Source organism: Taurulus bubalis (assembly GCF_910589615.1).
Source record: "Taurulus bubalis genome assembly, chromosome: 14".
Taxonomy (NCBI): Eukaryota; Metazoa; Chordata; class Actinopteri; order Perciformes; family Cottidae; genus Taurulus; species Taurulus bubalis.
This window is the reverse complement of record NC_136602.1, coordinates 15575948-15593385: the sequence shown is the minus strand read 5'-3', so window position 1 is coordinate 15593385 and position 17438 is coordinate 15575948.

Below are 17438 nucleotides of genomic sequence, written 5' to 3'. Positions count from 1 at the left end.
CATGCCAAAAGAACAGGAGGATCCATACGGGTTGTAGACTGAACCGAGCTGCTGATGTTGCTGTGAGTTGTCTTGAAGAGCAGTGTTAAGCTCCAGCCAACAAAAAGCCACAATACAACAATAGGCTTCCAAAAGTTGAGGGATTAAATGAGACGCCGTGTTCCATAATATGGAACATTATGTAAAGACGGCTCTCACTCTGCCCTCACACACTGTCGAGAGAACAGACTGTTTCCTGTGTCACTTACCTGGCCATCCAAGACGCAACCCAGAGGGAAGACGTCCTTCTCTCTACGGTCAGCAGGGAAACTGAAGGATCCGCGAGCAGCGGAGGACAGCGCAGATCAAGTGAGGGAGTCTCCCACCTTTGGTTTGACAGACATTGATGATTATAAAACATTGTATCACACCTACAGCAGCATAGCGCCATCACACAAAAAACACTGATTGTGCAAGGCTTGCTCAACTCTCAAAGACTGACAGCCTCTTCTACATAGATGTGACTACTGATGGCGGTCATGTTCTCAGAGCATTAGTAGACAGTGGATCTATGGCATGCACTATAAGTGAGACAGCTGCCACAAAACCTTCACAGTCCCTAACGTTGAAAAGAAATCAGCTGAGGACTTTGACATTGTTGGCTGTGGGGGTCACACCCTCTACCATGTATGACCTCACTGCATCAGTTTATGGCTACACGGTGATAATTCCTGTTCTAGTTGGGATCCTCTCATCAAACTCTCTACAAGTGACATTTAGCTACACCTCATAAGAATTAATAGATAATAAAGAAGCATCTATTTTGATTTGCAGAGACGCCTTCAACACATGGAAACAACAAAAGGCCCAAACTGACTTTGCCGTTTTGAATAATCTTCAACAAACTGGCGAGTGCGTTTTCCAGCTTCAGGACTGCACAGTCAGAACATGCGGTTTGCTTCCACACATTCATTTCAAAGCACATTTGAGAAAACTGTCTTAATCCCATCTGCTCTGCATGTACACAGTTGTCTCTCATTCGAAATAAAACAACACAGTGTTATTGGCTAAATAAATCTTATAAAAAGCTTCTAGATTAATAAATGATGCCGGGAAGCAAAACAACATTTCAACATCTCCGTGCAGAGATGTTAATGAGAGAGTATTTTTATTTCGATGGATCTGGATGGACTCTAGATATTCACAGAGCTAGTCTCGCTATATATTTATCTATTTATTATCTTCTGGTCTCAATCACTAGTTTCAAATCTTCTTCCATGCACATTATCTTCATTTGTAAATGATGGTCCCATTTAAAGTAAAATAGACTATAATAATTGTTTTTGTCTTTTTTTTTTGTGGTTGAGACAATGTCATCAATCAAAAAGTGTATGCGTTACCAAAGCTATACATACCTTAAGAGTACATTGTATATGCTTTCAGCTTCAATATTAATCTTTTTTACTTCTTAGTTTCGTAAGTATAGCTCCACAGTTAATAACTAATTGATATATTTTGGGAACATTTCACTGGCAACCACTTTATTTTCTTTAACGTTTATGGATCTGGGCATGATTTTTTCATGAACAGAAAAGAACTCCTACTTTTTCCCACTACGCTGCTATTATCGCTGACGACATGTTCTAACCCACAGCTGTCTCAAAAAAGGCTGAAGGAAAACTTTACCTATCTGCAATGGAATGAAATTCCAAGCGTCACTCATCCCCCCATCCATTAGAAAAACATATTGTATTTGACGCATTATCTGACGCTGACGATAGAACAATAAATACACTGATAGGCTGCCTTTACTCCCTCAGACAGAGACACATTTTCAGAAGACTGCTCATCTTTTTTTTGTATCCCCTGTCCAATGTCCTGTGTTTGATTGACTCTGTCTTTTTGGACGGTGTACTTTAATTATTACCAAGGCAGGCAGACTGCCTGTAAAGATTGTTCTCTGCTCACCACCAACCTTAGCTCGGCCAGATAAAATATAGCTTTGAAGTTGCACAATATTAGCTGCCAGGTTTCCTATAAAAAAAAACTGATGTTACACAATAAAGAAAGCAGAGCTGAGGCTGCCTAGGATTAATGAGGTGATACATATTTGTGGGGTCATATACCACATTATGCATGTAAGTATGAATACATTTATACCACAAATATAGGTATATATTGGCACGGTTGAGTATGCCCTGTCATAATGAGCTTTACTGTTCCTGAAGGCAGAAGAGACAACCAGAGATCTACTGGAACAAAACATAATGAATTGTAATTTGAAATAAATTTATGTAGCCCTGTTCCTCCTCCAATTTAGTGTGTGTGTGTGTGTGTGTGTGTGTGTGTGTGTGTGTGTGTGTGTGTGTGTGTGTGTGTGTGTGCGCGCACATTTCTTGTCTGTGTGAGGTCACTTTTTGGGGCACTCCCTGCATTGATATCACCAGTAAAGAATGATGTATTTATATTTGCAAATAAAGGGATTTCCAGGATAGCCACACCCATACATCATAGCGCAATCTGATCCAAAGTTTGATGTTTACAATACTCTGCCATTCAATTTGACACAGAGAACTTAGTCTGCGTCCAACTTTGCAGAGTACTAGGTCTCTGTATGTCAGCACTGAACAGAACACTGTGTCACGTTGGGGGAAGATATAGTGCAGAACTCACAAGTTAGTTCTTCATTTTGCATCCCTGCATCATCTACATCTCAAATAATGTCTGCATGGGGCTTTAAAGTGTCTGTGGCCTAATCTCTAAATGCTTCACTTTTCCTCTCTAAATAAAGAAAACCAAGATGTACATCATGAAGTACGTGTATTTTAATGATCCCTGAAGACCTCTGAAGACCTCTGAAGATCTCTGCTCTTTTGTTTTCAAGAACCCATAATTCAGGGAGGCAAATATGTCTGCACATGTCAAGAACTGCTGTTATAGAGATGTGACTTGGTCTTGTGCAAATCATAGAATTATTTAAACGAAATAAGCAGACAGACTATATTCAAGTGATAATGTTTGACATGACGCATGTTTGTTTTGCTGACAGTGATACAGCTTATAGTCAATCTTTTCAACAAGTTTTTAAATGCCTTTAATGGCCTGCCATGAATGATATGAAGCATCAGGAATAAAAAAATTAAAAAAACAATTGCTCATCTTATCCCATGTAGTGTGTTATCGTGCAAGTCAACAGAGGCAACATCTGGGACACCCCAGTGATCCATGCCTCCACGCCTCAATGTGAACTGCTATTTGTTTTCCAGGCCTTGATGAAGCATCCCTTCGAGCCTCTGCAGCACTCCTCTCTGAAGGCGTTGTCATATAAGACTGCTCTGCTGCTTGCACTGACCTCAGCTAATAAAGAGTGTAATGTAAGCACCCCGTCGATGCACACCAGTTGCTTGATGCTTCGTGGCGACTGCAGAGAGACTACTCTCAAACCAAACGTCCACCTTTGTTCCTTTAGAATATAAGAAGTTATTTGAGCTGTAGGGTTATACAGCTGGATGATTTTTGCCTCCCATTTGACCGTGTTTTTGCCTCAGAAGCCGGGGTTTAACAGATGGTTTTGTAGACAATCCACTCCCAGTCTTAAGATCTTGTCTGCCCCTTCACCCTGGTGCCCCAATCACCATGGTAACCAGTGACCTGTGTCTATGAAGCAATAGCTGCTCTCAATATATATATATATATATATATATATATATATATATATATATATATATATAAAAAAAAATATATATATATATATATATATATATATATATATATATATATGCAACGTCTTACAGGCAGTAGCCGCCACACCAACAACATTTCTTGTGAAATGTTCTAATATTAATTATAATGCATTGGACTAGTGGTCTATGCATTGTGGAGATCCATAATAATAATAATCCCTCTTTTCTCCTCATTGCACTTGAAGACCCCACAGAGATAACAGCTTGCCTAACTTTCTCCTGAAGAAAACCACTTCAACAACTAAGCTAGCAAGCTAACCTAACTCAACCCTCAGTGCACAACGAGGTAAGGTCTCAACCAGCTTATTAGCCAATAATGTGTGTTTTCACCCAGAGTCCAAGTTAAACACTCATGAAGTTGATTTTATCATCTCTAAACTTTACTGAAACATATTTCCTCTGGTCTGTGAATTGTCAAATTGTTCAACTTTTGTTGAATAAAGTAAAGAAACTCAGGTTCAGAAGTATTATCAGTACAATAACTGTCAAATAAATACGTATCATTCAGATTTCAAAGTTCTATATCATATTTTATAATATTGGAGTATTTATACTGATTCATCAACATGTGAGCTGTATTTAAATGTAGCATGCTGTGCAGGTGAAAGTAAATATACACTGTGTAGTGTTGGGTATCTTTGTTCACTCTTTAAAAATGCTTCATGTTTTGTAAAAGTAACGCGTTAAATATGTTGTGTAAAATGTTTCTCTGCAAGTAAGTAGGTACTGTAGCTGTCAAATAAGTGTAGTGAAGTAAAGTGAACAGTGTGTTCCTTTGAACAGTTTTTTTTCTACTTCTAATGTAGAAGTAGAAAAAACATTGTATTTTACAGTGGCAACTTTCCCTCCAGACATAGTGATTTTATTATTCTGCCAGTAACAGATTGATATTGTGTAGCTGTGCGTTTACTTTACTGATAGTTCAAATTCAGCTATTATTATTATTTTATTATAATTATAGTAATTAGTCATTATTAGTCTTCTTAATATTTGTCACAGGAACCCAGTTTACTTCAGAAAAAGAAATGTTTCTGAAAGTGAGAGACAACATGACTTCAATGTCAACAATTGATCTGAACGACCTGTTGTCCATCTCTGGAGACGTGAATGGTGATCCACCTCCACCTCCACCTCCTATTGTCCAGCTGCCAGTCACATTAATGGCTCCTCAGAGACAGGATGATGGACCCATGCAGCCAGGTCCCCTGTACAGTCAGGCAGCTTCCTACAGGCAGGGACAGGTAAGATACTCAGAAGAGGTTAGGGAGAGATATCATTCAGAGCTGAAAGGATTAGTCCATACATTTTATGTCGATCTAAAACTGGTTTATTGAAAACTGGAATTAGAGAATGTTTGTCCCAAGTTATTATTTTTTCTTGAGGAATGACAAACTATTGTCTTAACAGAATACTACTTGATTGGTTTTACTGTTATGTGTTTCCATACATTTGAGATGAGTGTTTAATGGCTGGCTAACCTTCCCTCTCTTCACAGAAGCAGCCTATTGACCAGCACGTTCTGAGTGCAGCAGCAACCGGTTACCCTGCAGCTCCTCCTCAGCCAGTAAGATGCATTTATTTGTTATGTATTCATACATGTATGAACTGTCTGTGTCAGAGTTACACTTGTCAGGCTGAGCTCAAATTCAACTTGTAATTCAACATAAGCTTAATTTGATCAGTGAACCAGTAAGATCTTCTTTAGTGGTGTCTCCTGGTGACACTGTTGCAGCTTATCTAACCATTTGCTCTGTGTGTGTTTGTGTCTCCAGTATAACAATGTTCCAGCACAGCAGATCCAGAACCGGCCTCTTTTTGGATACCTGTAAGTAACACACATGTGAATACAAACAAACACACACACACACACACACACACACACACACACACACACAGATATTGAGCTTGTGTTTGTTTCTTCAAACACAATGTTTCTTTGAACTAGGCCAGATGGACAGGCGGTGTACCTGCTCCCTGCACCGACCACCGTGAAGGCTGAACCGACCACCGTGAAGACAAAGTAAGTGATCTCTGCTGTTTTGGCCACATTCACCTTTTATTTAGATTGAAGTGTCTATTATTTGTCTTCCAAGATTAATGCATGAGTATTATTATAATAGTCTTTTATAATAGTCTTTTTTTAATGAACAACAGCACAGACAAGGGTGCATTTCCCCCCATGTATTGTATCATTCTGATCACTTTAGTGTTTCTTCCTAAAATGCTTCCGTTTCTGTTCTGTATTCCCACAGAAAGAGAAAGTGTGTGGAGCAGCACCATGATGGGCCTTACATAAAGAAGCCGCCCAACGCCTTCACCCTATTCATGAAGGAGCAGATGCCGAATTATGCGGCCGAAATGAAGACCAGCGGGTGTGCAGTGGTACATGTGTTTGCTCTGTGAGACACTCAATGCTACACAACCTTCATGATAGTTTGGTAGAAGACTCTGCAGATGTGCTTGTTCTTCAATGATCTGTGTCCAAGAAAACGTTTTCCTCTAACTCTAAATCTTCACATCTTGACAGCAACTTTTGATGATTTTCAGTTATTGTCTAATAACTAGAGAACATGTTTTAATGCAAATTGTTACCACACAAATGCACCGTGAGAGTTTGTGGGAGCCCGCTCTCATTAATGTTGTCCTCTTTCCACAGTGAAACTCTCTGTCCAAAGATGAGCAGGCCAAATACTACGAGCAGGCCGACGGAGAGAAACACCGCCACGCTCAGTGCCACCCGGGCTGGACCCCCGGCAGCAATTACGTATGTACAACTCATGTTAACGCCAGAATACTAGAGTTTATGAAGCAAAGTCACTGAAAGAGTCTTGTTTTTAAGGTAAGACAATATTTCTGTCTTAGGATCACAGCTTGTTTTCATGTGAAATGGGATGTAAACTGAAATGACATGCTCATATTGGACTAAGATAGATCCTAGATAGTCAAAATATATAGAAGAAGCTTTTACCATGTTCTACCAAGTTATAGAGGATCGATCAGTGTTTTTGTTTGTTTGTACTGCAGCATCTACATCAGGAGAGGTCACCCAACAGGCCAAGAAGCGTTGTGTGGCATCAGTGTCCACAGACGTGGTGGAGGCTCCCACAAACACATTTGTGACGGAGCCATCCAACCTGCAGACCATCCCTTTGCTGAGTCCTGACACAGATGTTTTAGCCACTCTAAAGGACGACGTTGAGTCCTTCTGGTTGGACTTCAATGAGTTGGCCGAGGTCAAAGAACTCCATCTTACCGTCGAGCTGATCGATGACAAGCCAACGCCCCCAGAGAGGGTGGCCCTTGTTTCCCCAGCGGAGTCGGATGACGAGGTTTGTATATTCTGTGTCTGTGTGGGTTTTTTCCTGGTACTTAGGAAAAATATTCACTTTAGGCTCATTGGAAACTCTAGATTATCAATCAGAATCATGAAAGGGTTTTCGCCTGGTCCTCAGGTCTGTCCCTCAATCTCCAAAGATTCAATACAAAAAATTAAACATCAAATAAATGTTCTGTGTTTCTGCCTCTCTGGTTCAATACATTTCAGTTGGACGATGATTTGCTTGAATGGGCCAAAGAAGTGGAAGCCCTGCTGGCAGGACTGGAGGAGCCAGATCCTCATCCCTGGTCTGTCTTGGACCTCTGTTGAGTCAGGTAAAAACAACATATCGACAAGGACCCATTGTCAATACGTTGTGTATCGCTCTATCCATCTTTCCTCCCTCTATCCCCCTCCCCCTCTATGTCCCTCTCTCCCTCCTTCCGGGCGACACAGTGGCCCAGTGGTTAGCGCTGCAGCCTCACAGATATGGAGCCAAATTCAGGGCAATAGTTTTGATCCTTTTACTAAATAAATGTAACCTGAAAATTCAAGTTTTGGTCTTGAAATTCAACAAGGTATTCAATATAAGTGTATAAAAAGTTTTTTGGGGTTAAATATCATTTAGATTCAGTGCATGATTTCTTTAGAATATTTTTTTATTTTTTATTTTTCAGTTACATATTTTATATTTTAAAATGTTGATCTTTTTTATTTTTTATTTTTTTTGCAGTTTTTTTAATCTTTTTATTCCAGGTTCAAATAATTTTTCCAGTTTCAAATCTTTTTTTCACTTTCAGATTGTATTTTTATTTACTTTCAGACAATACAAATAAATACAATCTGAACGTGAAAACATCTGAAAATGAAAAAACAAGATTCCAAACTATAAAAAGATTCAAATTTGAAAATATAAAATCTGCAACTGAAAAATGAAAAAATATATTTTTCTTCAAAAAAATAAAATAAAACATACATTTAACCGCCCAAACTGTTTGGGGTAATACACTTATTTTTCTTTCTGTTACATTTTTAAAAAACTTGATTTTTCAGGTTAAAATAATTTTTTCAAATGATCAAAACCTTTTTTTTTCCTGGATTTGGCTCCATACACAGATTATTTCCTCTTTCTGTCTTTGTGGAGTTTGTATATTCTCTCTGTGTCTGCGTGGGTTTTCCCCTGGTACTCAGGTTTCCTCCCACAAAAAGAAAACAAATATTCACTTTCAACTCCAACTTTGAATGTTAGGAAATAAGTTTGTGATTTTAAATTATGAGTCTAATAACATTTTTTACTCTCATCCATGTATATTTAGCTAACGTTTTTAATATGTTTACATTTGTTTCAATAAAGTCTGACTCATATAGAGCCTTGGTTTCCTCTTTTTATTTAACCTGTGACTCGTCACAGTGCATTTATGACATTTTGTGTTTGTCAGCTCAAGCAGTGATATTCCCTTTTCAGACTTACATTTAATGATTAAATTAGACTAAAATAACAACAATAAAAATAAATGATTGTGTTGCAGATATTCTTTTGTATTATTTACTGCATATGATTTACTCCACTATCTAAATTAGGCCCCGAACAGTAATTCCCAAACTGTTAAAAAAATATTTATAAAATTGAAATTGTTTTATATGTATAAATAAAGCGTCTCTTTAGTTTTTCTTATACATAAATACAGATATATACATACATGCACATACATACTGCTGGTACTACTGTCATCTTTCTTGTTTTGTTGTTGCTTCGATTGTTTGTCTTTACCATGTAAAGTCCCTTGATTACCGTTTAAAGCGCTATACAAATAAAATGTATTATTATTAATATTATTAATAATATTGGTGTATATATGTATTGCAACGTCTTACAGTAGTAGCAGCCACACCATCAAAATTTCTTGCGGAATTGTCTAGTTTACAATAATAATACTGTTGTCTTCACTGGTTAAAATGACAATCATTGCTGGCAGTAGGGCACATCAGCCGTTACTTGGACTACCGGTACTTTATATATTTGTAACTTGATGGCAGACCAAAATACAACTCTACTGCTGTCAGTTGTTGTGCTCTCTGCAGGATGGTGTCAGCCAAACATCAGGGTCAGTGAGGTAGAAGCTTCCCTTGCAATGTGTTGTAATCCCAACAACTCCATCAGAGTCATACTTATTCGATCGAGCATACCGTGTGATGGCAATTTGACCTTATCTACTTTCATCTATATCATATCAGTAATTGTATCTCAATCAACTTCAACTACTTCAACTAGTCTTGAACCAGGACCTTACTTATTTAGAACATGTCAAAAGATTAAGATGGCTACACGGTGTAGTGACAAAATTGCTGGATACTATAGCCCTGCGACCTGTGTGTACCCTGCCGTTGCGCAGTGTCAGCTGGGATCGACTCTAGCCCCCCGGAAACTATGAAAAAATATATGCAGAAAAAGATTAAGAGGTACTTAAAGGTATACAAAAATATTGCCTAAATAGGAACCTTTTCCTTAAATACTGCTGCTGATTCTGTGGTTTTGGTATTTCCAAATGCAGTGGGCGATGGGTGTCAAAAGATCAAGTGAGCCGTGTCAATTATTGCTTTCAGTGGGTTTGTGCGTTTATAATTATTATAACCTTCCTTTTAACAGAAACACTGTTTAGTTTATTGCTGTGCATCAATTTACATGAGTAACAGGGAGGTAGAAGAACACAAATATGAATGTATTCTCCTTATATGTCTGCTTGTAGAATATTTTCCCTCTTCTTACCATTCGCATTGGTGGTGTTACTACATTTCTTTGTGAATATGTTATTACATCTTGAAGAGACAGCTCATGTATTAACCGGCCTGGGTTTCTCCTTATGTGGTCCTCAAATTACACGGTCTTATTTTGGGCTGAAATGATGAAGCAAATGCCCTGTGTTTAGTAACTCTTTCAGTTGCTCTTTTTGACTAAAGTGTACAAGATAGCTGTAGAGGATGAACATGGATAGTACGTTGTTAGAGTGACTGGTAAATACTGAAATATCCAGATGGAGCCACACGGGAAGAGTCAAACCGGGAAACCAGTGTCTTTGTACTTGACTCGACTGTCCCGAGCTGTTCTGGGATGCTGTGTGCAGACAACAACGGAAATACAGATTAGCAGCAGATGGTGTCATCCAGAGTCCAAGAGATAAACATTTGAATTCTTAACACTCAGATAAATCAACATAAGACACTCATGGAGTTAGTGAAGAAACAGGGAAAAGCCAGGAGCAAAAAATATGTTGCGCTCCAACGAGAATGGGGGCCAGGAACCCTGTTGGGCTTTTGAAATCCTTTCAAATAGTAACTTTTTAAATCTTTTTTTTAAAGGTAAAAGTAAAATACAATAATAAGTTTGCTCCATTCATTTCTGACCCTCTTTTCGTCATCTTTGGCAAATACCCATCCAAGCCAAACAAATGCAGTTTGATGATATTTTTTTTTTTTGATAAGTTTTCATTTGAGTCAAAGAACCACTTTGCTAAGTGCACAGACTTTCAAAGTCTTCATAAGGTTTAGACAATTAATCAGCTCCATTAAGCCGAGGTGCAAGGGTGAGATGAGATGATAGTTTGTCATCTGAGTATAAACCATCAAATCACTCCACATTTCTCAGGTCCATCGACTCTCCCCATCAACCTAAACCAACCTCTCTCTGACCCAAAGATAGCATTTCAACATCAACCTCTCTACCATTAGCAAATTCCTTTGTTTTTACGACTACATTCAATTCCTCAAAGAGGTAATGTTTTCCTCTCTAATCATGTTTAACCATGCTAGAGAAATAACAGCACATGTGGTTGCGTTGGGCTTCACTTCAGTTTATGATTGTGATTGGTACGCATGTCTCTGTGTATTGCTGGTGTTACGTAAAATGTAGCTTTGGTTCTTAATATTTTACTTTCGTGATAAAACTTGCAAACAAAAGAAGCTGTGAAGAGAACGATGTGATCCGACTTCATCCTCAAGTTTAGAGTGCTGGCAGCATTTGAAAATGCATCAAAGTGAGCAATATAATATCCCAAATATATCAACTATGATTCTGTACTTCAACTTAGTTTTCAGGTTGTGTGGTTGCCAACCAACCATGGCTATCACCTGCCTGACTAACTTAAATTTGAAGAATAACTTAAGGTTGTGGCATTACTCTATTTCATATTGTGCCAGGTTTTCATACCCTCAAATGAACTCCAATTCAGCAGCAAGGAAAATGTCTCTATATCTGGATATTAAAGTGATGAAGACAAATGTTATTCCTTCACCATGGCTGCATCACACTCATTTAGTGCTTAAAACTCTCGGTGTACAGAGAGAGAAAGGATGCCAGCCACAAAACCTGGAGTTAATAATGAGCAGGAAATTCGCCTTTGGAACATTTGGTATTCTTCAGCATGTCATTCCTGCACCTATCCTCAGTGAGTTTTCAATGATTGTGTACTTGTATCAAAGAACAAAGTGCATTCTTTTCTCAATTTGACAATACGTACAAGCAGGTGCTTCAATGTGTGCCAACAGTAAAGTCTGTTAAAACAATACATTCATGCCATCATCGCTTGGATTCATGGTCAGAAATGATAATGAATACCTCTAAAGAATAAGTCTGATGATATTCCTTTTTGATATATGGCATCTCATAATGCAGAACCGGGGGAAAATACGTTTGTTTCTGCACAACAAGCCAAGCTTCTGGCATAGCATTTAAACATCGCTATGTGATATTTAAATGTGATTTTCCTATTAAGCCAGATGCCAAGATATTTATATGATGTGACCCTCTCAATGTGAAAACCATCAGAGTGGTCTTAGCGAGGACTCTGATTTAAAAGCACCTGTCTGATCGAGCTGACTGCATTACAGGAGAGGAATTTAAGTCTTTCTAAATCCTTCTGAGACACAAATCTTCTTGATATATTGTTAAGGTGATGGCAGGCTGATTTTGAAATTTGCTCAGTATGGCCGTTGACTGGTAAGAGGTAACTTTATTTTCATCAAAATGAATTGCCTTTCTGACAGAATTTAGTCAGAATTTGGTTTGAATATGAGCTGGTAAGTAGTGGTTTAGGTAATCATAGGTAGTTTCCTGACTTGATCACTCTAGCAGTTGTGCATTTATTCCATGGGCGCCGTGGAGCTGACCAGTGGGTTGGATCCTGTGTATGTCAGAGGGATGAGCAATGGGTTGAGCTGTAAAATGTACAAGACTTAAACCTTTATTAATTGATTTATTGACCACCTAGTGGCAGCCCAACAAGCTGAAAACACAACATTTACACCTTGTGAATTTTATACGTTCATAAAAGTTGCTTATTGACATAGCTAGCAGATACAGAGCAACATTAGCACGACTCATTAGGTCAAATAATAGACAAATGGTTACTTTACCTATTTACTGTAAAAAAAAGAAGAAGAAGATTGTTTTGAAATTTTAATTTGAAAAGTCAACTGTCCATAAGAGTAAAAAGTATAATGTACCTCTGAAATGTAGGCAAGTAAAAGTATAAAGCACCTCCATCACTGGTGCAGGGAGCTTTGATGTGAAATAGATGTTGTACTGGAACATATTAACGTGAACAATACATGTTAAGTTCAGAGTTTGTCGGCAGTGGAGCTCCAGCTATGTTGCAGCACCTTCTGTGCCCAGGGACCCAAGGCCAGAGCTCCTCCTCCTCTTCCTCTCCTCTACGCTGAAGAGCTCTCTCTCTCTCTCTCTCTCTCTCTCTCTCTCTCTCTCTCTCTCTCTCTCTCTCTCTCTCGTTCCCTCTAGATTTCATACTTGCGCACGTTTTCTGTAAAATAGGCCCAAATTCTCCCAGTTCTTGAACTCTTATAAATTTGCTCACTATATCTTACTGCTCCGCCATAACTCTACACGTCTCATCAGCACAAGACGGAAAATGGGAATCTGGAAGTCATTACCAAATGATTCCATCTCAGAAATGAAAATGCAATTGTGAGAAAAGAGGGTGGAAGTGAAATGGTGAATAACGTTACCCTTAACCTAAATGTAGATAAGTAGGAGTCAAATTAAATGTAGGGAAACATTCATAAGACAAGTACTTTCTTTAATTTCATAAAGCATCTCACAATTATTTCAAGTTCAGAACTCAACCTCAACTTCATTTTTCAGACTTTTAAGTTGAGGACATTTTGCGTGTGTCTAACAGTTACAAGTCCAAATACACATCTGGGGAAACATCGTAGCCCACTACGATTGACTGGAGGCCTGATTACATCACCATCACAAGCATTTTTGCATAAAGCTGGCAGCATTTGACCCTCACTAAACATAAACAGCCAGCAGGCAATTAATGGGGTTCTCACAGCCTGCCATCCTCCAACGTTCCTGCAGGCAACAAAGCAACAAGATTCCCTCTGTTCATCCTTCCGCTTATGATATTGGCGAAGCACATAAACAAAGGTTTGGCAAATCGACAATTTGAGATTTTGTACTCTTTGTGGCAATAACATTGGAGTGCTCCCCTGAAGCTGTTATGATCATGCTTAATATCACCCAGGGAATATTATGTTGTGTTGAATTTACAAATCATGTATCAACAAATCCCACTCACATAAATAAGTTATAAGTTAAACACTGGTTATCTCACTTTGATGTCATTCCTTTTCTTAGCCAAGGTGTGTGAGACATTTTTATTTTATTTTTATTTTTATTTGGAGAACAAACAGGTGGTTTCCTGGAAACAAGTACTCTTTTTGCAAGTTGTTATACTGTAAAAGTGCACACTTTGATGATGCTGGTTTGTTGAAAGTGTATACTGACTAGTGGACTGCATTGTGTGTCAATACCCAGTTAGAACTTACTGTGAAGCTAGAAAGTCAAACTGGAAGTCCTGCAGCGTCGGATTTTAATGATTAACAGTTTGTACAGATCAGCTTGAATGTTTTCCGCAATTTTCTTGCTCCCCTGTCGACTTCTCAGTTGCCTCAGAACAATTCATGGTGCTCTGTTCTGTAAAATGTGAAATACTACCTGTAACAATCCATCTCAGCATGAGAAGGAATGCTCTGTCCTTCATTTGAAATAAGAACTAGAATTTCTGTCAGGATTTTAGGCAGAACATTCAGGGGATATTTAGGCATAAGCCGAGGGGATATATCATATGGTGTCATTTTATGCAAGAACAGCTGAGGCTGACGTATTCAATAATAACAACAGGAGCCAATGAATGCAAACATTTGGCACTTATGTCATGCAAAGTGACAAACAACAACATTGCTACTTCTGCACAAGAACGGCCTCTGTTTTCCATGTGTTTCTGCGGCCCAGAGGCTTTGATTGATGGTTGCTCTGATGTGGTTCCATACATCAGCTATAATAATTACAATGCATGGTAGGAGGATAAATCTTGTCTATAGTTTGCAGAAAGAAAATAAGCTAGCTCACACAAGTGTTTAGATTCAGGGAAGAGACAAAAACAAAGGAAGTCAGTGACTGACATTTAAGTGACCTGTGTTTGGCAAAGGAAACACTGAAATATTTTGACAGTGAAAATTGCTCCTCTACTCTTGAAAAAACGTCTGAAACTCCAGTCTTTCTTTTTTGGGCAGCATCACTGAACAATTGTCTACATCCATGCTAGCAACTTTGTGTGGCTGGACTCACAGCAAAGTTGTGCTTTTAGCTAAATGCAAATTTAAGCATGTTAACATGCCCACAATGGCAACGCTATCAAGCTGATGTTTAGCAGGTATCATGTTTACCATTATTCATCTTCTTAGTTTACTGTGGAAGCATGCTAACATTTGCTTATCAGCACATAACACAAACTGCAGCTGAGGCTGATGGGAATGGCATTAGTTTTGCAGGTATTTGGTCATAAACTAAAGCATTGGACACATTTATTTTTTGTCCTGGTGATGGCGCTAGACGTTATTACAATTCATCCTGAAGGGAGAAAATTGTGTGAACAAAATGATATGGCAATCTATTCGATAGTTGTCAAGGAACTTCACCTAAAACAACACTTGTCAACCTCAAGGTGGCACTACCGGAAAAGTCAGTTCCTACAGTCGGTGATGGGCCTACTGAACAACACTGCCATTTCCATTACCATAACCACAAGCAAACAAGCTTGTGATTTCTAACTACAAAGGTACTCTACTATAGTAAGTAATGAGCAAATGAGAGCAGTAACATCCCAAGAAGATGCAGCAGCCCCCCTGGTATTAAATGCATAATATACATTACCGTGCAAACAGAGATGTCATTCCATTTGGGAGATTATGATGTTTTACAATGCCAGCTGTTCTGGTCCAATTTGTTTCATTGCCATTACTCAACTTTTGGCATGACCAATTTAAATTGGCTATTTTAAATGAATCCTAACTGAAAAGGCCAACCTCTGTATTGTTGTCATTCCCAGAACTATTGTATTTTACAGAGGACGTGGATTTTGAAAAGTGTCACTCTCTCCAGTTCTCAGTACTTTAAACATTTCAGTTGCCAGATTTCCTTTTTGGATTGTGCTCCTGAGTCACACTGAACCCATTTTTTGTGTTAAAAACACATAAACCTCTACGGTGAAGTCACAGCTTGGAGAAGAGAGCTGGAAACTAGTTGTTTATCAACCAAACAGACATCCATCATCTTCATTTCATGACTCATCCAGATCTCTAGTGTTCGTAGCATCAAAAGAGGAGCAGGTTTATGTGTGGATCTCTGCTGCGTAATAAGCCTTGGATTGTCGTGTGGTTCAAACAACCCAGAAAGTGTTCAGTGATATCATAAAAGTAATGGAAACCTGGACTGTGCAAATTCGGTGTATTGAGCAAGATGTTCGGCCAGTGTGTTCTTGATGCTCTGTTTATGTCACAGTTTGGTATAAACATGTCTGACATGAATTTGTTGCTGCCATTTATTCCTCTCCTCCCATATATAAATATTACTTAAATTTGCAGGGATAAAAATACATGATGATTTCACTTCCAACAGTAGCTCTGCTCTGCACTCTGCCCACAAAGTTGACTTTTTATCTGAACTCCTCTGGTAGCCTCAATACAGAGAACTACTGTTTGAAGTAGTAATAGTAATAGTGGGTGGATGTAGAATTGAGAAATGAGAGGTGGGTGCTCTATGATGATAGTATTTACATTAATTTAATAATGCTCATTGTATAGAAAGATTAGTTCATACTAAAAGCTGTAAATACTAAATGCTTATATAATAGATTTATAGTAAAACAGCCATTGAATAAGTTGTGCTTCCATAGCCCATATAACTTTGATTATTATTGACTTAAAAGAAACATTTTAAGAAATCTGATTAAAACCCATTTTGAGAGATTACAATTGACAGCTGCACTACCACATTTAATGAGTGCAAGTCTGTGGAGCATTTCTACTTTTTCCACCCCTGACAGTTTTAATCTGATGTTCTCTGGTCACTGCAGAATGCTTTTATCATCAGCGAGCATCGTCAGTAATGAGCTAACTGTTCACTACTGTTTCTAATTACTGTCAGGTTAATGACCCATGTTGTTGATACAGGCAATTGCCCCATGTGGTAAGACACTGTCTATTCTTCACCCCCTTGTTTCCTTGAAGTGGAATGCACATACGCAAACCATCCTGGAAACGATCCTATTGGTACACAACGGTCTGCCCTCTGCCAAAGCTGTGATCCCACTACAGGGCTCCAAGAATAAGAGGTTGTGTCAGCTTTTCTTTCCCTGACACCGCAGAGGGAAACCTTGGCAAAAACCGGACTGACTTCAGGCGCACACGACACTACTTGCCAGCAAAGTGAAAGCATCCAAAGTATCTATTATAAAGCTCTGTTTTAATACATCACACATCTCTGAATGTATACATTGTTCTACTGTGTGGTTGTATTTTTCAAGTGCACCTACATCTGCTATAGCAATTAAACATATGTTTGGTTTCTTTTTCATCATGACTTTGTCCCTCCAGTGTAAAACAACCCACTTTCCTCCATCTCTCTTCCCCAAAGTGAATACACTCCAAACACAGTAGGTGGGTTTTATCGGGAGGGGATGGTGGGCATCACAGAGTGAGAGAGAGAAGGGGAGGCGTCACAACCCCTCTACCCCCGCTCCACCAAGCCTCTGTGCGCGAGCACGGATAAGAAAATTACGCCATCGGAAGATAATTATATAACTCTGTCTCTTAACAACCGGCTGCAAACGGTTCATACCCAAAATAGTTTGATTGACATGCTCTCTATATAAGAGGAGGGACGTGGGTGCCTCAGTCACTGTTGTGCATAACGTCCTGCGGACTGTGGATGCAGTGAACCAAAGTGGACTTTACGCTTTTTTACGCACGAGGTGTGCAGGAGATACCACTTCTCTTTCATTTAATCATCGGCCTTTTATTCTGATTTCATTCTTTCACAT